Genomic DNA, 23,043 nt, shown 5'->3' with positions numbered 1-23,043 from the left:
TGTTATGACGTGTTTGGGGGAAAGATTAGCTCCTGATTCTAAACCCAACAGTGTATTAGCATTACCTGTGGAACTTTTTTTTTTTTTTTTTTAAACAAATACCCATTCCTGGATCCTTAGGAAATGTCTCCCAGTTTGCCGAGTGGTTTTTGTTGTTTTTTTATCATGAATGTTTTGAAATTTTGTTAAGTGCTTTCTCTGAATCCATTGAGATCAACAGATTTATTCTTTTGTTCTGTTCATATAACACTGGTTGATTTTTGAAAGCCAAATTGACTTTATTCCTGGAGTAAATTCTATGTAGTCATAATGTATCATTTTTATATTATTCAATTTAATTTGCTAATGTTTTGTTAAGGTTTTTATATCTGTATTCATGATAGCTATTGAGCTGTAGCTTTCTTTTGTTATTTTTTGGATACTGTATTGGTTTTGACATCAGAGTCAGGCTGGGCTCATCTAATGAATTAGGAACTGTTGCCTTGCTTCTCTTTTCTCAATGTGTGGAATTAGTGTTATGTCTTCCTTAGATATAATAACAATTCATCAGTGAGGCCTTCTAGCCCTAGTGTTTTCTGTATAAGAAAGTTTTAAATTATAAATTTAATTTCTTTAGTTGATTTAAAGGCTATTCAAATTTTTGATTTCTTTTTGAGTCAGATTTGTAGTTTGTGTCTTTCAAGGAATTTGTCCATTTCATTTGTTACTGATTTTATTGGCCTAACCCTTTATAATATTCCATTATCCTTTTGTTGGATATATAGTCATGTTTCATTTTTCTCTCTTGATATTGGTAATTGTGTCTTTTCTCTTTTTTCTTAACTGGTCTTAAGAGGCATTTGTATTTATCCATATATTTTCTGTTTCCATCATTCTTCCTTCTTTTGTGTGTATCCAGTTTTCTCTCGTCTCATTTTTCTTCTGCTTGAAGAATTTCCTTTAAATTTCTTATAGTATAGGACTGGACAGTGAATTCTCTATTTTTTTTGCTGGTGTAAAAAGTTTTTATTTTGTTTTTATTTTTGAAGGTTGTTTTTGCTGGATATAGAATTATGTTGACTTTTTTCTTTTGACAATTTAAAGATGTCCCTCCATTGTATTTTTTGGCTTTCACTGTTTCTCATGACAAGTCTACAATAATTCTTTGTTCCTTTCTGTGTAATAGTGTTTTTTCCCCTTTGGCTGCTTTTAAAAGTTCCTTGTTTCCAGTGATTTCATTATGAATTTTGATGTGTGTATGTATGTGTGCGTGTTTGATATGTGCTTACAGTTGAAAACATTTTTTGGTATTGTGGGGTTCCTCTTGCGGCCCAGTAGGTTTAGAACCTGATACAGTGTCTGTGAGGATGCAGGTTCGATCCCTGGCTTCACTTAGTGGGCTAAGGACCCAACGTTGCTGTTAGCTGTGGTGTAGGTTGCAGATGTGGCTCGAATCCTGACTTGCTGTGGTGTAGGCTGGTAGCTGCAGCTCTGATTCCACCCCTAGCCCAGGGTGTGGCCTTAAAAAGAAAAAAAAAAATAAATTGAAAAAACCCCTTTTTGTTATTGTATCTTTAAATGTTTTTCCTTCTTGAACTCCAGTTACACACCTGTTAGCTCTTATGATGTTATCTCACAGGTTACTGTGGTTCTATTAATTTTTTTCGGGCTTTTTTCTCTTTACAGTTCAGTTTTAATAGTTTGTATTATGGTCTTCAAGGTACTGATCTTTTGCAGTGTCTAATTTATTCATCCTATCTACTTAATTTTTCATATACTTTCTTTTATTTCTAGAAATCCTTTTTTTTTTGGCCTTGCATCTTATTTTTTTTTTACAATGTTCCTGGTTTTCATTAAATCACTGAATAGTTTTTAATAGCTGTGTACATGTTTTTGTTTGCTAATGTCATGTTTTTAGTCTAGATCTGTCTCTATTGACAGATTTTTTTTCTTCTGGTTATGGGTCAGTTTTTTTTTTGCTTTCTGCTCATGTTCGATAAATTTTGGTTAAATTCTGGACATTATGACTCTTAAAACTCTTGAGCGGATTTTGTTGTCTTCTTTTGAATAATACAAGACTTTGTTATGTCAGGAGATTGAGTTACCAGAGGTCAACTCAGTCCCTTTAAGTCTTGTTTTTAAGCGTTTCTAAAGTGGGTGTAGAGGGGTATAGAGTAACTTTTATGCCAAGAATAATTTACCTGTTACTAAGTCATACCCCATTGAGATCTTTATTGAGTCCCTTGAGTTGGCATTGTTTGTGTTCCACTCTGACTGCTTCGAACTTTTACAGCAGTCCCCTTTGAGCTCTGGGAGTAATTTAACTTAAAATTCCTTCGTCATTTTTGCCTGGCTTTATGAAGTTTTACCATATTCTTGTGCGAGTGCCTATTAGTAACATATTCAAGGGGACCCCATGCAGATTTCTGGGGATCTTTTTCTACATAGCTTTCCTCTGATCTCTGCCTTTTGAATTCCAGCTGCCTTTGCCTTCAAGAACGCTAATCTCTATCCCTTCACTTTAGTGATACTCTGCTTGAGATCCCCTCCCTGCACAATTATCTGCAAATTGATGCTAGGCCAGAAATCAAGGTGATGGTAGAATTCATACAGTTTGTTTCCCTTTTCTCAGGGATCACAGTCTTATATACTGTTTTTTTTTTCCCCCCTCAATATCTGGAAGCAGACATTTGACATGCGTTTTCCAGCTTTCCAGTTGTTTCCAGTGGGAGGTTAAATTCATTCTCTGTTATACTACATACTACATTATGGAAGAAATCAGAAGTTCCCTTTCTGTCTTAGGAGGTAGATGTGGCTAATAGAAAATGCGTAATAGAGAGTGGAGGCAGGGTTTTTTTTTTTTTTTTTTTGGCCATGTGCATGGCATGTAGAAGTTCCAGGGCTAGGGATCAAACTTGTGCAGCAGTGACCCATACCACAGCAGTGACAATGCTGGATCCTTGAACCTCTGAGCCACCAGGAAAGTCTTGAGGCACAGTTCTTTTTTTTTCAGGGCCGCACTCTTTGCATATGGAAGTTCCCAGGCCCTGGGGTCAAATTGGAGCTGTAACTGCCAGCCTACACCACAGCCATAGCAATGCCAGATCTGAGCCATGTCTGCAACCTACACCACACGGCAATGCCGGATCCCTAACCCACTGAGCAAGACCAGTGATCTAACCCGTGCTCTCATGGATACTAGTCACCGCTAAGCCATAACAAGAACTCCCTTGAGGCAGGGTTCTTGAATGAGGGAAGTATTCATGAAGCTAGGACAACCACATGTCAGGTCAGGTGTTACATTGCACTGTGAGTGATGCCCCTGTGTGTGGTGCAAAGGGTAAATGACAGCTTTGCATAGAGCAGAGCTGGGTGAGGGTACAAGTGAGAGCATGCAGATATGGAATTGATAGGATCTCTTAATTGAGTTAGTACTGTGTGAGGCGAAGTGGGCCTTTGGAGATGATGTCAAGGTTTTTATTTTGTATATTTATCACTATGTAGGTGAGCAAGCCTTATTCACAAGGATTTTGTGAGGCTTAAATGTGATTTTGCATGTGAAAATGCTTTCTAAATGACAAAACAGTATTATTTATTGCTAAAATCTATCCTCTGAATCTCTATAGAAAAGCCCACATGATGCCCTCCTGTCATAGTGACCTGAAAAAGTTACTCTGATTCCAGAAAATCAGAATTCATATCCGGGGAGAAATTTTCTTCCTCTTGTTGAAGAATTTAGTCTAATATATTAGAGATTCTTAGCCTCAGGGCAATCTGTATAAGGCAGGTCTGTTTAAAAATCCCTTTATTCCAGAAGAGACTGTTAAGACAAACTGGAGTGAATATCATTGGAGTAGTAAACATTTTTTGTAGGTTGAGAAGATAAAACATTGTTCTCAGTGATACAGTCACCTCAGAATGAAGATGAAGGCCGAAATTCATGATGGAATCAACTTAGACATTAGAGCCAAAAGTGTAGAAGTTTAACAGCGGTCTTTGAGGCCTTTATGCAGTATCAACATGTTCAGTTATCACAAACAGTATCACCCCACTTACCTTCTACATGTTCCTCTTGCACTCATCTTTCTGTATTATCAGAGGGAAGAGAATGCTTATACTTTTATGTGATAAGGACATGGAAAGTGGGATGAAAAGTGCCACTTTTTCCCCCAGAGAAGCCATCATCTAGAAGAAATGGACAACAGGGCCCCAATACAGATTAAAGTGAGCAGATACTTGATATCTCTTGATTCCAGACAGATTTTGTTATTGACAATGTGTGAGAAAAAATGTCCAACTTCATGACTTCCAGAAAAGGTCATTTTCACAGCACTCTGAAAAGGTAAAAGAGTTGTTAACTTTTAAAAGTTTGGTTGGAATCCTAGATTTTATCTTTATTCATTCTATTGCTGTTTCAAATAACTGTTTGTGTTAGTGTTCTGGGCTGTTTATCCCATTGACTGTTGTATTACACTGTACCCTGATTAAACACGGTTTGTATATTTCTGTATTTGTTAATATTATCATGAATACTTATTAGGGTATAGTTTATCTCAATAATTTTTAAAAAGTATCTTCTGTCAAAAAGTATCATGATCTCAATCTTTAATTTTTTCACTGGAATGTAAAATTCTTTTGTTTTGCCTTGTTTTATTCTGTCATTTATTCTAAGTACGTAGAATAGTGTCTGATACTTAAAGGAATTCAGTCATTTTATTGGATGAAAAATTATAGATGTAAAAGTCTGCAAAAAAAAAAAAAATGCCCTGAAAGTCACATATGAATTAAAAACATTCCCTTTAGGCAAGGATGATTTGACAGTTTCCTTATCACATACACGTATCTATTGTTGTGGTGTTTCTTTGAATAGAAAACCGTGTAAGAAAGCTTATGAAAAACATTCGTAAAAGATTTGAGCTGTATGCTTTATTTAGGCAATGTTTGTTCAGCATAAACTTTGTGCCAGGATCCGTGCGTGGTGTCTGGGATATAAAGGTGACATGGGTATGGTTCTCCTCCTGGAAGAGCTTGAAATTTGTTGGAGAAGGCAGTCATATGAACAGATCAATAACAGTATGACCTGGAAAGTGCTTTAACAGAAATGGTTAAAGCGTCATGAGCCTACAGAGATTAAAACAGCTACTTCTGTCCAGAGAGTTGGTGTATCTTTTGCTAATGTTCTAGGTGAAGGCTTGGTGAGTGGGGAAGGCTGGGAAAGGGAAAGGCTTTAGATGTATGTACTTTACTATGAACTAGGCCTGTGCTGTTCAACACACTAGCCACTAGCTACATGCACCAGTTTAAATTTCTAGCAGCTAGTTACAATAAATAGCACATATTTAAAGTATAAAGTTTAATATGAAGCTATCAACACAGTGGAATAATGAACATATACATCCATTTCAAAAGTTTTCTCATGCCAATTTGTATATCCTTTCTGCCTCCAACCCCCACCTCCCTCAGGTAACTACTGATCTGTTTTTTGATATTATAGATTAGTTTTCACTTTGTAGAGGTTTTTGTTTTTGTTTTAAACGAAGCCACCCAGAATATCCGTTTTGTCTGGGTTCTTTCATTCAGAATAATTATTTTGAGATTTGTCCAGATATCAATAGTTTATTTTCTTTATTGCTTATTGGTATTTCCTGTACCACAGTTTGTTTATCCCTTTTCCTGTTGATAGATACTTGGGTTATTTCCAGTTTCTGAGCATTACAAAAAAGCTCTCAATGACCATTCTTTAAACAATTATTTGTGTGGACATTTATATGGTAGATGTCTATAAGCTTAGGAAACTGTCAGATTCTCTTTCCACAGTAGTTATATAATTTTGCATTCCTACTTGAAATGTTTGAGTTTCAATTCCTCTACATTCTTACCAACATTTGGCAAGGTCATTTTTTTAATCTTTTTATGGCTGCACCTGTGGCATATGGAAGTTCCTGGGCCAGGGGTCGAATTGGAGCTGCGCCTGCGGCCTATGCTGCAGCCATGGCAACACTGGATCCAAGCTGCATCTGTGGCCTAAGCCGTGGTTTGCAGCAATGCTGGATCCTTAACCCACTGAGCTAGGCCAGTGGAACCTGCATCCTCAGAGAGGTAATGTTGGGTCCTTGCCACAGTGGGAACTCCAGTGGTCATTGTTTTTAATTTTAGTTATTCTAATAGGTGTGCTTTAGTATGGATCTAATTGTGGCTTTAGTATGGATTTTCCTAATTACTAATGATATTGAGCATCTTTTCAGTGCTTATTTGCCATCTTTATCTTGTTTGGTGAAGGATTGTCGTCACATCTATTGTTTATTTTTAATTAGGATGTTTCTTATTACTGAGTTTTGAGATTTCTTTTAGTAATAGCAAGTTCTTTATGAGATGTGATTTGTGGATATTTTCACCCACTCAGGGTGTTTTTTTTTCATTCTCTTTAAGAGTATGTTTTGAAGAGCAAAAGTTTTTATTTTTAATGAGATTCAGCCGATTAAGTTACTTTTATGGATTATGCTTTTGATGTTGTATCTAAGAAATCTTAACCAATGGTCACAAAAGCTTTTTCTCTCATATTGACTTCTACAACTTTTAAAATTTGGTTTTACATATACATCTGTGATCCATTTTGAGTTAATTTTTATTTATTTATTTATTTATTGTCTTTTTAGGACCACACCTGTGGCATATGGAGGTTCCCAGGCTAGTGGTTGAATCAGAGCTGTAGCTAAAGCCTACACTACAGCCACAGCAACATGGGATCTGAGCCACATCTGCGACCTACACCACAGCTCATGGCAACGCTGGATCCTTAATCCACTGAGCGAGGCCAGGAGTTAATTTTTAAATATGGTATGAGGTACGGATTTAAGTTCATTTCTTTGTATATGATTTGCAGCTTGTTAAAGCACCTTTTATTGAAAAGATTATTTGTTCTCAAATGAATTTCTTTTCATGTTTATGAAAAAAACCTGTTTTCCTCATGTTTATATGTCTTTTTCTTTGCACATTGTTGGAATTCATTTGCTAAAATTTTTTCCCTTGTTTATGAAGCATACTGTTCTGTAGTTTTCTTTTCTCTGAATTTTTTTTTTGTGTGTGTGTATTTTGACTCTAGTTTGTATGTAATTGATATTATTTCTCCCTTAAATCTTTGTTGTTAATCACCAGTGAAACTGTGTGAGTCTGGAGGTTGTTTTTGTTCAAAAGATTTTTTTTTTTTTTTTTTTTTTTGTCTTTTGTCTTTTTGTTGTTGTTGTTGCTATTTCTTGGGCCGCTCCCGCGGCATATGGAGGTTCCCAGGCTAGGGGTTGAATCGGAGCTGTAGCCACCGGCCTACGCCAGAGCCACAGCAACGCGGGATCCGAGCCGCGTCTGCAACCTACACCACAGCTCACGGCAACGCCGGATCGTGAACCCACTGAGCAAGGGCAGGGACTGAACCCGCAACCTCATGGTTCCTAGTGGGATTCGTTAACCACTGCGCCACGACGGGAACTCCAGGTTTCTTTTTTTTAAACCTTTTTTTCTCAAAGAATTTATGTCATTTAAGTTGTTGAATGTATTAGAGTTGTTCATAATATTTGCTTATTATCCTTTATTTTATTATTACTATTTTTAATGGCCATACCTGTGGCATATGGAAGTTTCTGGGCCAGGGATGAATCTGAGCAATACTGGATCCTTTAACCCACTGCGCCAGGCTGGGGATTGAACCTGCACCTCCGCAGTAACCCAGGCTGCTGCAGTTGGATTCTTAACCCACTGTGCCACAGCAGGAACTCCGTATTTTCCTTGTAATATTTATAGAACTTGTAATGTCACTGCTTTTTTGTTATTGCTAATTTGTTTCTTCTTTCTTTTTTTTGTTGCTGATCACTATTAGCTTTATGGATCTTCTCAAAGAACCAGGTCTTGGATTCACTGGTTTTCCATATTTTTTTCTCATTTCTTTGATTTCTACTGTGATTTTATTTTATTTTTTATTTCTTTGCTTTTTAGGGCTGCACCTGTGGCAGATGGAGATTCCCTGGCTAAGGGTCTAATCAGAGCTGCAGGTGCTGGCCTACACCACAGCCACAGCAATGTAGGATCAGAGCTGCATCTGTGACGTACACAACAGCTCATGGTAACGCCGGATCCTTAACCCACTGAGCGAGCCTAGGGATCGAATCTGCAACCTCATGGTTCCTAGTTGGATTCGTTTCCGCTGCACCACAATGGGAGCTCTTTTACTGTGTTTTTTTTAATTTGCTTTCTTTTGTTTATTTTGGATTTTTTTTTTTTTTTTTTAGTTTTAGATATATTATGAAGTCATTAATTGGAGACTTTTATTTTCTAATATAGATCTTTAGTGTTAATAAATTCCCCTCTCTCCTCAAATACTCCTTTAGTAACATTTCAAATATGTTGATGTGTTGAGTAGTTACTTTCATTTAGGTTAAAAATTTTCTGATTTCTCTGATTCTTTGATTAATGAATTATTAGGAGTTATTATTATGAGTTTCCAGATATTTGGGGAGAGTATTCATTTTTGAGATATTTCTGTTACTGATTTCTAATTTCATTCCATTATGGTCAGAGAATATACTTTGTAAGAATTGAGCCTTTTTAAATGTATCAAGTTTTGTTTTATGGCGTGGAATATGGTTAGACTTGGCAGATGTTCTTCTGTTGTGGGTTGGTGGAGTGTTTTCTGAGTTAGATAATTTTGGCTTACAGTATTGTTCAAGACTTTTATATTCTTTCTGATTTTCTGTCAGAATGATTTGCCAGTTAGGGAGAGGAATTGAAATGACTAGAATTGTGACTTTTTTATTTATCCTTGCAGTTATGTTAGTTTGTATTCTTATATTTTGAAGCTCTGTTATTAAATGCATTGATGTTGAGGATTGTTACGGCCTTCTGATGAATGGGCTGTTTTATCATCATGAAATGGGCTCCTTTATCCCTGGTAATCTTTGCTCATAAATTCAATGATATTAATAAATACACTTCAACCTTCTTTTGATGTGTTAGTCTTTGTAAACTTTTTCCTTATTTTTACTTTTAACTTTGTTCTATTTAAAGTTCTGTTTGTTGTAGGTAGCATGTAGTTGGGATTTACATTTTTATTTTATTTATTTATTTTTTTTGTCTTTTGTCTTTTTAGGGCCATACCTATGGCAGATGGAGGTTCCCAGGCTAGGGTTGAATCCAAGCTGTAGCTGCTGGCCTATGCCACAGCCACAGCAATTCGGGATCCGAGCTGTGTCTGCGACCTACATCACATCACAACAATGCTGGATCCTTAACCCACTGATGGAGGCCAGAGATTGAACCTGCATCCTCATGGTCACTAGTCAGTTCTAACCACCGAGCCACAGGGAACTTCAGGATTTACATTTTTATCCAATCCGAAATCTTTGGTTTTAAACTGGAATATTTAATGGAATGTTTGATATGGTTAGAGTTAAATCCATCGTCTTGCTCTTTGCTTTCTATTTATCTCATGTGGTCTTTGTTTCCTCTTCTTTTTCTGCCTTCTGTAGAATAAATTGAATATTTTTATGATTCTGTTTTGTATTCTTTATCACATTATTAGGAATAACTCTGTTGTTAATTTAGTGGTCATGTTAGAATTTATAGTATACATTTTCAACTTTTCTTAGTGTATCTTAATAGTATCTTAAGTGATATTATGTAATTTCACACATAGTTTAAGCATCTCACTCTAATAAATATCCGTTCCTCCCCTCCCAGCCTTTGTGTTATTGTTGCCATACATTTTACTTTTACATGTGTAATAAGCCTAACACCAGATCTTTATTATTTTTGTTTAGTTAATACTCTTTTAAAGAGATTTGAATAACAAGAAAAGCCCATATGCATTTAGTAATCAAAGTTACTATTCCCATTGCTCTTTATAGTGTAGATCCCTTTTTCCATCTGACATCATTTCCTTGTCCTTTAAGAACTTTAACATTTCTTGTCTATTGGTAGTAAACTTCTTCAGCTTTTGCATGTGTCAGAAATTCTTGATTATTTGTTCTTGAGAAAAATTTTTTTGCTATATATGGAATTCTAGAAAGGTAGCTTTATTTTTCAATATTTTAAATATGTGCTCCAGTGTTTTCTTGTTTTTATAATTTCCAATAAGGAATCATTCTTACTTTTGTTTCTCTCTGTGTAATGTGTGTCTTTTTTCTCTATCTGTTTCCTTAGATTAAAAAAAATTACTGGCTTTGAACAATTTGATTATGATATGACTTGGTGTATGCATGTCTTCATGTTTTGTTTGCTTGGTGTTTGTTGAATTTCTTCGTGGGTTTATAATTTTCTTCAAATTTGGGCAAATTTTGGAAACTATTTCTTCAAATAATTTACATCATTATTTCTTCAAATAATTTACATCAGAACAGAAATTTCTGTTAGACTGTGCTTCGTTCGGACGTGTTGTATACAGTGTGTAAAGGTCACGTAAAAACTGCAGTTAGATTTACATTTTTTCTTGCCATAAACATAATAATTAAGTTTATCTTTAGGTTAGGTTTATGTATTTCTATTTATACAGAAACATCTCGCTTTTTAATTTTGAGTTACCAAATTTATATGTTATATAGTGGATTGCGAAACTGGAAATGGTTTCCACCCCCGGTGCTCTTTTCTCTGCATTATAGCAAGGCGAGAAATCTCTGGCTTGTTGGGTCACATCTTACTTGCCACAAGAAACAAACAATTCAGAAATATCATTCGGACTGATAATGTTCTGGACTCTTTGTACTCCCAGACCTAAGACTGTGGTTAATACTTACTTAGTCAAAAAAATATTTGACTACTTTGTGATGTGAGCCTGACATTCTGTTAGGGATGTAAGACTAATTTCTACTGCAAACCTGAATTCATAAACCTAGTTTATGAAAATTTGTTGTTTCTGTAGAGAAATTCCAACATCCTGGAAGTAGAATGAACCTATACCTTGAAAACTTAAACTAGATTTCCACTCAGTCTACTAGGTGAGATGTGGAATGACATGGCTGAGCTTCCTTACAGTCTAACAAAAAATAGTACTCCTTTTCCTTAGTCAGTGTCAGAGCTATTTTATGTAGAAAGCAGTATCTCTAACAGTTTGATATAATTGTTGAAGAACTGTCTATGAATGTTAGTTACCCACCAGAGTTCATGAAAAATGCAAGCAAGAATCCAGCTTTTATAAGAGAGACATCTTCCACATTTAGGAAACCAGTTTTTTCCAGAGTTTAATCTATTGTAAATTGAGACATTGGGAACAATTTAATCAGTATTTAAATTTCTTATTTTGACTTGGCTGTTTAATCTACTTCATTGTTAAGAAAGAATTTCACATTCAGGTATCAAATGCTTATGCTATTACATGGTAAGGTTATGCTTGTTAATAAAATGGCTTAAAATAGGTCACGCTTTATAATGATGCAAGCAAAATTTTTTTTTGTTTTTTAAAGTTTTATTGAAGTATTGTTGATTTACAACTATTGAAGTATAGTTGAAGTATAGTGTTGTGATAATTTCTGTTGTATGTACAACACAATGATTCAGTTATACATATACACACATCCATTCTTTTTCTTTTTCCTATACATATCATCACAAAATATTGGGTAGATCCTGTGCTATAATGCAGGTCCCCATTGGTCAGTTGTTCCATGTACCACACAATGTGCCTATGCCATTTCCAAACCCCAGTCTGTCCCCTTGTACTTCTCCCCTTTGATAACCATATTTGTTTTCAAAGTATGTGAGTATGTTTCTGTTCTGCAAATAAGTTCATTTGTATCTTTTTTTTTTTTTTTTTTTTTTTAAGATTCCACATATAAGTGATATGATAGGATGTTTGGCTTTCACTAACTTCATTTAGTATGATAATCTCTGGTTCCATCCATGTTGCAGCAAATGGCATTATTTCATTCTTTTTTTGTGACTGAGTAATATTCTTTTGTGTATATGTACCATATCTTTATTATACGTTCTTCTGTTGATGGACATTTAGGTTGCTTCCATGTCTTGGCTGTTGTAAATAGTGCTGCAGTGGACGTGGGGGTACATGTACCTTTTTTTTCCTCTCCAGATAGATGCCCAGGATTGGGATTGCTGGATCTTATGATAGTTCTATTTTTAGGTTTTTTTTTTTTTTTTTGCTATTTAGGGTTGCACCTGTGGCACATGGAAGTTCCCAGGCTAGGTGTTGAATTGGAACCACAGCTGCTGCCCTACGCCACAGCAATGCAGGATCCTAGCTGTGTCTGTGACCAACACCATAGCTCACAGCATCGCCAGATCCTTAACCCACTGAGCAATGACAGGGATCGAACCCTCATCCTCATGGGTGCTAGTCGGATTCATTTCTGCTGGGCCACAATGGGAACTTCTTATTTTTAGTTTTTTGAGGGACTCCCATACTGTTGCAAGAAAATGTTGAGTAGACGTTCACAGGCGTTTGTTTCAGTTAACTCTGGTCTTAAAAAAGAAATGACAAGATTATTGTTGAAAAGTTTGACCTGACAAAATTAATCTGAAAAATAACTGCTATAAAATATAGTGTATCTGTCTTTTACCGATGAAATGGCTATCTCTGAGTTGAAAAGTTTGAAAATGCATTTGTCAAATATATAGCTATTTGTATTCTGACTCAATGCTAAAAAAATTTTAGTTGGACATATTCACTTGCTAGAGAAAGGAAATGATTAAATTAAACAATTTAAACTAGTGTATGTTTTTCTTTTTGATAGTCACGTTATTAATAACTAAATTATGGAATTTGGTTTGAGTCACTTTTGCAGTAACGTTCTATTTTTAAGTAATTTCAGAGGTCTCTCGGATGCATGGAGCAAAATTTAGGCTCTCCTCTGAAAAGCCTTTATTTTGTATTATGGTAGCTATATATGTATTTGTTAACACAAAACTATTTTGTTGGGCCTTATCTTAATTTTTTGTGATATCAACTAATCTTTGTGGTTAGGTAGAACCATTAGTTCAGTAAATAAGTGCCTGCTGTATGATAGGCACTGTGCTAAGTGCTTTGAAGATAATGAAGATGTATTGGATTTGGTCAGTGTAGCTCATATATCTATACTATACTATAAAAAAAATATGTATAGTATACTAATAATTATAACGTAAGTGTAAGTCTTTTTGGATTCTTGAACACATGGAAAAAATTGAGAATACTCTTAAGGAGAAAATGGGTTAACTAACATGCCTGTCTTTTCCCTCTTATGTATCTAAATTGATTGTTAAAATAAAAACTGCCAGAGTATAAGACTACAGTTACATTTATATACGCAATCTCAAAGTCTTATGGTTTAATGTCTAGCACAGTATAGTCAAATAAATAATATTATGCACATAGTAAATGTTAATAAATATTTGGAGAATGAATGCCTATGAAAACTGTTCTTCTTGAGGCTTTGTATTAGTAGTAGCTAACACACTTTTCATTTTTTTTTTGCTTTTTGGGGCCGCACCTGTGGCATATGGAAGTTCCCAGGCTAGGGTTCAAATCAGAGCTACAGCTGCTGGCCTATACCACAGCCACAGCAGCCTCTGGATCTGAGCCCTGTCTCAACCTACACCACAGCTCACAGCAACGCTGGATCCCTGACCCACTGAGCGAGGCCAGGGATGGAACCCATTTCCTCATGGATAGTAGTTGGGTTCGTTTCTGCTACAGGGGAACTCCCCTTTTCATCATTTTTAAACTGCGGATTATTGCCCATTCAGTGGATTAAGAAAATGCTTTAGTGAATCTCACACAGCATGATAAAGAAATGAAACAGAAGCTGAGAATGCATCACATGTACTTAGAGGACTGTTTTTATAAAATTTTAGTTTGTTATATAAATATACATTTGTATACACTAGGTGGTGATATAAAATGTATTTAACAGTGGATTGTGGTTTAAAAAGGAATTGAAAGCCACAGCTTTAGTAGTTAATTATAGCTGCTTTCAAAGTGCCAGTTTCTCTTTACTATTTTGCAAGGTGTGAAAATGATTGGATTTGCATATCTGACGTGTGGGTTTGGTTTTTGTTGATGTTGCTTTGCAAAATACTAGATATTGTAGTTTAAACTCTACTGCCTATTTTTCCTGAATTCCATAAAAGATCTCTCAACAACTTTTCTTTTTGTTCTCAGTAGGCTTTGTGGGGGGAGGTCACTGACCTCTAACTCATGTTAGACAATTTCTTTTAAAGAAAAAAGGTAGCTTTATTGGTATTGGAGGCAGTAGACATTTTTATCCATATTAAAGACACTATTGCAGAAATAAAAAGATACTAGTATGTAATTATATAAAGCCAAAACCAAAAATATAGCATAGCAACAAACAAAATTCTTACAGTTAATGATGTAACCTACCTGGGTCTGAGTTTGAAAAGAAAGAAGACATTTTTACTTAATTTCTCAGGTTACTTTCTGATATAAATTTGGGATACCTGAGACATCTTTAACTCTCTTTCAGGTCTGGAATTCCACCACATATTTGAAGTGATAATATAAACAGCTTGACTTTGAGGAATTCAGAACCCTTAATGAAATGGCAGTGACTTATGTTCAGTAATACATGTGCATTAAAATTAATTTACAAGAGCCTCTATCTGGACTATTTGACAAAATTTATATAGAAAAATTAAATGCTTATAGCCTGCATATTGGAAGGAAATATTTTAGAACTTGCCTTGAAGTGAGTGTTTTCTTGAAGCAGATTCAATTTGTAATGATGTGTCAAAACTCATTTTTTTTTTTACCCTCTGTAGGATCATTTTCTGAAATCAAATGTAATGAAAATCGTTTGCAAAAGATAATTCAGTATTTAAAAACTCTTTGGTCTTTTATTTTCCAGAATGCATATAGTTCTTAAAATGAGGTTATTTTCAGAATAAAAATAATAACAGGTATGCTGTTTCAAGAACATAATTTTCATTGCTTTTATTGCCTTTTTACAGTACTTAATTTTTGGATATTACTATCATGGTCTTTGCTGTTAACTTGAGGACTACTAGAGTTCAGTAAACACAGCTTACTTGGTTTGGGAAAAGTAGGGCAGTAAAAGTTGAATAGAGATGAAAAAACAACTTTAGGTCAGAAGGTATTTTATATCTGGAAACATACCTTCAAAGTCTGGGCTGTGGTTTTTCCATGTATGTCATATATTAGCAAATATGTTCTTTTTTTTCTTCCCTTTTGCTTTTTAGGCCCACACCCATGGCACATGGAAACTCCCAGGTCAGGGGTTGGATTGGAGCTACGGACACCAGCCTATGTCACAGCCACATTAATGCTGGATCTGAGCTGCATCTGCAACCCACACTGCCCCTCATGGCAACATCGGATCCCCAATCCACTGAAGGGGGCCAGGGATTGAACCCATGTCCTGAGCTACAATGGGAACTCCAGCAAATACATTCTTTATGAAATTTTGACTGGGTGTACTATAGAAGTGGTTTTTAGAGTCTCTGTTCTTTCTCCTTAAGGAAAGCTTTAATTCTAGGCTGGATTTAGCTTTGTTTTGATAAGGTGTTAAATCTTCATTCAGGGTAGGAGACATTCTAAACCAGAGTATCAGGCCTATACTGTTTTTAATCTGTGCTATAATTTTTTAGGAAATATGTTTTGAGATATTTGATCAAATTTGAGTTGGACTCAGTGTTTTATTTCATTGGCCTTCATGCTTTAGGACATCTGCTTTATAATATGAAAGAGGGTTCCCATGCTAAACCTACCCTCCCTCTTTCTAAATACAGCAATTTATTTTGAAGGAACCCTGGTTCTCTTTGAACTGTCAGGTACTGTTGATTCTTTGTATTGGTAATGATTGTGATACCTTGTGCTTCAAGGAAGAGTCAGTCAGAGTTTGAACATTGTTCATATATGTATGGTAAGGTGCCGCTTGCTTGGTTCCCGGAGAACATGAGATTGCCATGGCAACAAAAGCTCTTTGAAGGCAGAAATCTTGGCAGAGTGGTTGGGTTTTTTGAAGTGCTGGGTGTTTTGATAGGAAAGGATCCAGTCAGCAATAAGCACACAACTGTCGGCCAGCAGTCAAGGAAAATAAGCATTTAGCTTTTAGCTTTAACTTGAGGGCAAATATATTTTGTTTCCCCTCAGTGCTAATCTTCCTTCAAAACAAATATTTATGAGGCTTTCTTATCACAGGTATGCTGTTTCAAGAACATAATTTTCCAAGCATGTGCTTTTTGGTGTTTTGACTGGCTGAAAATCGTCTCAATTTTTGGTAAAATCATGGTAGTATAATACATTCTGATATTAATGAGTTGTTATATTAAAGGTGGAGTAGATAAAATCAGTACAAAATTCTCAGTTCAAAATTTGGTATTGTTTAAGAACTATTGGAAAACAAAAATAAATCCTCAGACTCCATGATCATCTGCCTACTGTTTTCAAGATCCTTATCTTATCTCACCAGTTTTCTCTATTCTCCGCTCTTAATCTCCACCTTGGTCATGATTTTGCTCTTGGGAATGTTCATTCCTGTTTCTGGACCATCACTTCTGTCTAGCATGCCTTCTCATTTTTCTGCCTTTCTAAATACTACTCATCTCAGAATTTCCTTCTTAGGTTTCACCTTTGTTATTAAGCTTCCCCTGACTACTCTAACATCCGGGAATCTTTTCCTTTCCAAACTCTTTTTTTTTTTTTTTCCTGTTTTTTTAGGGCATTATGGAAATTCCCAGGCTAGGGGTTGAATCGGAGCTGCAGCTGATGGCCTATGCCACAGCCACAGCAATGCGGGATTAAAGCCGTGTATAGGACGTATACCACAGTTCACGGCAATGCTGGATCCCTGACCCACTGAGCGAGGCCAGGGATTGAACCCGCATCCTCATGTATACTGTGAGGTTCATTACCACTGAGGCACAACAGGAACTCCTCCAAACTCTTAGAATTTATATAGAATCATTTATAGCTTAATTGATTTTACACATTTATTAGTGTGTTTTGTGTTGTGGGTTAGACTGATTTTCTTAGTAATAATCTTTTTGTGGTCAGGAATTGTGCCTTCTAGTCTAAGTCTTACAGTAAAGGACCAGATACATGGTTAGTACTTAGTGAAAAGTAACTCATTAGTGGGTTTAATTTAACTGTGTTAATGATAAAAAGTTATATTCAAACAATAGAATTTAGCTTTTTATTTTTATTTTATTTTTTGCTTTTTAGGGCCGCACCCTCAGCATATGGAGGTTCCCAGGCTAGGGATTGGATCGGAACTATAGCTGCCGGCCTACGCCACAGAAGATGTGAGCCACATCTGTGACCTATACCACAGCTCATGGCAATGCTGCATCCTTAACCCACTGAGCTAGGCCAGGGATGGAACCCACAACCTCGTGGTTCATAGTCAGATTCCTTTCCACTGTGCCACTATGGGAACTCTGAATTTAGCTTTTTAATAGGTTGTATATATAGTCACCATAAACAGTGTACATTCTCAAGGGTACTGTATTATTTTTAATGCTTGGTTCCATGACTGATAATTTGCATAGACCTTTTCCCAATCACAATTCTTCATGGAAACTGAAGAACTCAGAAAATGATTTGGATGACTTTGTCATTTCTCCCAAGAATGATGCATAGCTAGTATCATTTTTAATGCCTAGGAGACAAGTAAATTCAATACATTCAAAGAATGACTTGGGATACCAGGGCTTAATTCTTATGTGGAACCGTAGGAGAGAATGGGACATATATGTCATTTCTATATTGCAGTCATTTTCTTCATGTATGAATGACTAGCTTGAATCTTTCCATGTGTTGATTTCGTTGTTCTATTTCTTTTTCTGAGAAATAAATGCTGGTGAAACTTTTTAAGGAAGGTTATTCCAGGGATCACATGGAAGTTTTCCTATTTTGGTTTATTGGAAGCTATTGAAATGATAGCCCAGTTTGTTTGTTTTTTTTTTTTGGGTCTTTTTCTAGGTCTGCATCCGCGGCATATGGAGGTTCTCAGGCTAGGGCTCTAATCAGAGCTGAAGCCGCCAGCCTACGCCAGAGCCAATGCAATCTACACCACAGAACATCTGCAGCCTACACCACAGCCCATGGCAACGCCAGATCCTCGACCCACTGAGAGAGGCAAGGGATGGAAACCTAAACCTCATGGTTCCCAGTAGGATTTGTTAACCACTGAGCCATGACGGGAACTCCCTGATAGCCCAGTTTTAAGCTGCACTGTTATCCGCAGGTGTAAAATACAGTTCCCACTTTTTAGGCTAGATCAATGTAAAATAGGGAGATTGTTGATATTATAAAAACTTTTAAAAGATTTTCTCCCTTTAATCTGTGAATGTAGAGGAAGTTAAAAATTAAATTAGCCATCAAATCAGGTATTTTAGGATTTATTAGGATTTATCCTGTCTGAAAAGAGTCCATTAGTTATTTGTATGTATTTTATACCTAGAAATGTTAAACTTCATCCTTTGTTTTGGAAAGTATTCATTGAAAAAATATCTAAATACATAATTAAGTTCAAAATTCATATTTAGCTGTTTGTTTTTGTTTACTGAGCAGGTCTAACGGAAATAGCTAGGGCCTTAGAAGAGAGCCAGGATCCTTTGGGTCTGATAAAACTTGAGAGATAGTAACCATTCATAGGATAGTTATTGGTCCCTGAATGCAAGTGAAGAAGCTCTTGTAGTTAATCATTATGGAAAATGATTTGATGGTTAATAATTTACTTATAGTTTTTCACTGTTTCCGATAGTTACACTTAGATGAATTTTCTTGAAGAAGTAATACCTTATTTAACTATTTTTGATTAAAATCTTTATAAAATATATTAAAATTTTATTGTTTTAAATCTTAAAAATATCTAGCTTTATCAAGGTTATAGTCATGAATACTTGTACTTTGGTCTAATACAGTGATAGTGCATTGTATTATGATGAAGGTTGATAGGGTTGTTTGGTTCTATGTAAATCTTCTGCTTACTATGCATTTATATGTAGCATTTAAATTAAAAAATTTTTTTAAATTATAGTTGATTTACGTTGTTCTGTCACTTTTTGCTGTATAGCAGAGTGACCCAGTCATACATCTGTATATACTCTCTTTCTCATATTATCTTTCATCAAGTTTATCGCAAGTATTGGACATAGTTCCCTGTGCTGTAAGGCAGGGCCTCATTGCCTATCCATTATCAATGTGAAGTTTCATCTGTTAACCCCAAACTCCTGGTCCATCCCGCTCCCTCCTCCTTGGCAACCACAAGTCTGCTGTCCATGTCTGTGAATCTGTTTCTGTTCAGTAGATAGGTTTATTTGTGTCATATTTTAGGTTCCTGTATGTGGCATTTAAATTTTTTATTTCCTTGTTACATGTAGTAGTTTCTTAGTTTGTTAGTTTTTAATAGGACTGACCAATTTTTGGCTTATGCTGTAAAGTCTTTATTCTGCTCTAAAACCTAACCTGCTAAAAACTAAACTGTGGTTAATGAGATAAGTAAGTATTGTTAAAATCAGAGACTGTGTTGCTATTTGAAAATAGGTCAGGGAGTGATTTTCACCTCTCTTGTGGAGAAGAGTACATGGGCTTTGTTTAAGCTCCTTTTCTACTTTATTTCTCTCTTTGTCTCTGGATATAGTTGATTGCAGTCACTTATATGATTACAAGATATATGGACTGTTGTCATTTCTCCCTCAGGTGACTTTGATATTAAATTTTTTTAACTTTTTTTTTCATGTAGTAGCAAAATTTGACAATATTTCTAGGTAAGTGGTTTGTATATTTTAAATGTGTTTGAACATGAACTTTAAATCAACCAGTTGTAAGCTAAAGGTATATCAAGTACTTTTCAAATAATATAAATGTTTTTGTCATGAAGTGGATTAAGTTGATAGAAAATTTTTTTTTTTTTTTTCTTTTTGACTGTCCTGTGGCATACGGAGTTCCCAGGCCAGGGATCAGGTCCAAGCTGCAGTTGTGACCTTAGCTGCAGCTGTGTAAATGCTGGATGCTTAACCCATTGTGTTGGGCTGGGGATCGAACCTGCGTCCCAGTGCTCTCAAGACACTGCTGATCCCATTGTGCAGCCTCAGGAACTCTTTACTTTTTACTTATTGGTTGTGATTGCTGCATTAAACTCTAATATGCCCTTTATAAGGAACATTCTTTTGAATACCTTCTAGCCTGTTCTGATGTGAAGAAGCCTTTTCTCTAAATGTTAAGAGATTGAACAACAACAACAACAAAAAACACATTTAAATTATCTGTTTTGGTTATTGAGCGTGGGGGCTGTGTTGATCAGTTAAGAAATACTTGTCAAGGACCGTTCTTTGGTGCTGAATAGAAAGTAATTAGTTTACTAATTTGTTGAGTTCTACATAGTTCTTGAAACTCATGACTGTATAGACATTTATGTTGTTTCCACATTTTGCAATTACAGATAATGCTGCAGTGAATAATCTTCTGTTCTTATGTATTCTTGTATTGTTGGAGGCATTTCTTTGAGGTAAATTTCCAGAAGTGGAATCACTGGGCTGATATGCAAATGCATATGTTGTTTTGTCCCTTCCAAAAGAGTTGTGCCCAACTTGCATTCTCACCAGTGATGTTTAAGAATGGATCACGGGCATTTTAGTGATGGGGAAAAGACTTATTAATCACTACGTATAGGTCATTCACTTCTTTTATAACAACTACATTAAGATATAATTTACATACCACACAGTTAACACCTTTAAAGTGTACAGTTCATATATGAAATGTCCAAAACAAATTTATAAAGATAGAAAAGAAGATGAGGGGTTATTTAGGCTGAGTTCTGGAGTGGTATATTGTGTGGAGATGAGGAGTGACTGCTAATGGATATGGATTTCTTGGGGGTGTAGTGTGATGAAAATGTTCTAAAGCTGATAGTGGTTTTATGGCTGCATGGCTGTGAGTATACAAAAAACTGTTGAATTATACACATCTAAATATATGTGGAATTTAAAGCCATGGGATCAGTGTGAATTTAGATGAAAAAGAGATCAAAAGACCATGTATGCTTTAACATTTAGAAGTTAGAATGATGAGCAAGAGGGACTTGAGAAGACATGTCCAGAAATACAGGAGGAAATCAGTTAAGTAGGGAATCATGGAAGGCAAATGAAAAGAGTGCTTAAGGGAAGAAGGGCTGCTAACAATATTAAATGCTGCTGATGGAAAGAATTGACCTCTTGAGAGTTCCCGTCATGGTGCAGTGGAAACGAATCCAACTGGGAACCATGAGGTGGCGGTTCGATCCCTGGCGTCACTCAGTGGGTTAAGGATCCATTGTTGCCGTGAGCTATGGTGTGGGTCACAGACACGGCTCAGATCCTGTGTTGCTCTGGCTGTGGTGTAGGTGGGGAGCTGTAGCTCCAATTCAACCCCTAGCCTGGGAACCCCCATATGCTGTGGGTGTGGCTCTTAAAAAAAAATTGACCTCTTGACTTAACAATTTGAAACAAAGCAGTTGTGGTAGGTAGAGTGAAGGGGACAAAAGTCTAGTGGGAGGGAGTTTGAGAGAGTGGAAGTATAAATTAAAGATAACAGGTGTAGGCTTTTTACCCAAGAATTATGCTCTTGTGGGAAAGATAGAAAGGTAGTATAGCTGTGTGGTGGTGGGGCGAGGTACGTAGGTCAAGAGTGGTTTTAAATTTTTAATATTTTTTAAAATTTGGAATTAATAGCATGTTGTAGGATCATGGAAATCAGTCAGTAGAAAGAAAAAGAACTGATGATGTAAGGAGAGAGGGTAACTTGTTTGAGTAGGTGGGAGGAAGATGGATGAGTGTGCACAGGTAGAGGGAATGGTCTTGGCTAAGCGAGGACAGCTCATAGGAGCAGGAGAAAAAATGACGTATATTAGGTTAAATTATCAGTATGACTCATAGTTTAGAAATATAGAAGTGAAAATACTGTTACGGTCTTTATTTTGCTTCTTTTTCTCTATATGACTTTTATTAAATGTAACAATAAACCTGTGAATATCATGGTAAAATTGGTGTTAAAAGATGTGAAGGAGCTATGAAATGTTTATGCTTAGAGTTAAGAAAACTGTTGAAATACATTTAACTAAATAATTTAACCCTTGAAAGTAAGTCAGTATCTGCTGATTCTACTAACTTCAATTGGTGGACAAAAGTTTTAAGGTAATATTTGTAAATCGGCAAGTCCTAATAATCATTGTCAAATATATATGATTAGACTGATTAATTTTAGTATGATCGCATAGTAGTGACTGAATATGGAGATGGTGTAAGTTTCTTTGTAAGAGTGGGTATAGAATGGAAGGAATCTTAAGCTACATCTAGTCTATCTAACTTTGCAGATTAGAGTTTTGTTTAATGTCCTGCAGACAGAAGACTGGAATTCAATAGGAAAATTGAGATACAGATCCATGAACATATGGAAATTTAGTATATGATAAACCTGGCATCTCAGGGCTCTGGGATAAAGATGGACTTTTTAAGAAATGGTTAACCAGGAGTTCCAGTTGTGGCTCAGTGGGTTAAGAATCCCACTCATATCTGTGAGGATATAGGTTCAGTCCCTCGCCTCACTCAGTAGGTTAACGATCCGGCATTGTCACAAGCTGCAGAGTAGGTCGCAGATGCAGTTTGGATCTGGCACTGCTCTTGCTGTGGTGTAGGCCAGCATCTATAGTTCCGATTTGATCCCTAGCTTGGGAACTTTCATATGCCATGGGTGCAGCCCTAAAATATACATATAAAAGAAAAAAAAATAAAAGGTTAACTATTTAGAAAAAGATAAAATTAAATTTATACCTCACGTCATATACAAAAGTAAACTGCAAATGTGCCAGAGATTTCAATGTAAAGCATGAAACTGTATGAATACAAAGGAAAATATGGGTGAATTCTTATATGCCCTGGGTGTAAGAAAAGGATTTCTAAAATCCAGGTACAACAAAAGGAAAGATTGGTATATTTGACTTTGTAAAATTTTAAAGCAAGACTTTTGCATGGTAAAAAAACATTAACAGTAAAGCTAAAAGACATGTAGAAAACTGGGAGAAAATACTTGCGTTATTTATCACAGATTAAGTATTCATATCCCTCATA

At 35.8% G+C, this 23,043-nt stretch overlaps 1 protein-coding gene across 13 annotated transcripts in view; it reads left to right on the top strand.

The window, feature by feature from the left end:
• The window catches only part of TCF12 (transcription factor 12), a 372,042-nt gene that overhangs the window by 21,441 nt on the left and 327,558 nt on the right, over window positions 1-23,043 (top strand). The window lies entirely within an intron of this gene.

This window comes from Sus scrofa, chromosome 1 (genome assembly GCF_054392235.1).
Source record: "Sus scrofa isolate SSC_HxYL_T2T_F1_AM1 chromosome 1, Sscrofa_HxYL_maternal_Yorkshire_Landrace_v2.0, whole genome shotgun sequence".
Taxonomy (NCBI): Eukaryota; Metazoa; Chordata; class Mammalia; order Artiodactyla; family Suidae; genus Sus; species Sus scrofa.
This window is presented reverse-complemented; position numbering and strand designations above follow the sequence as displayed.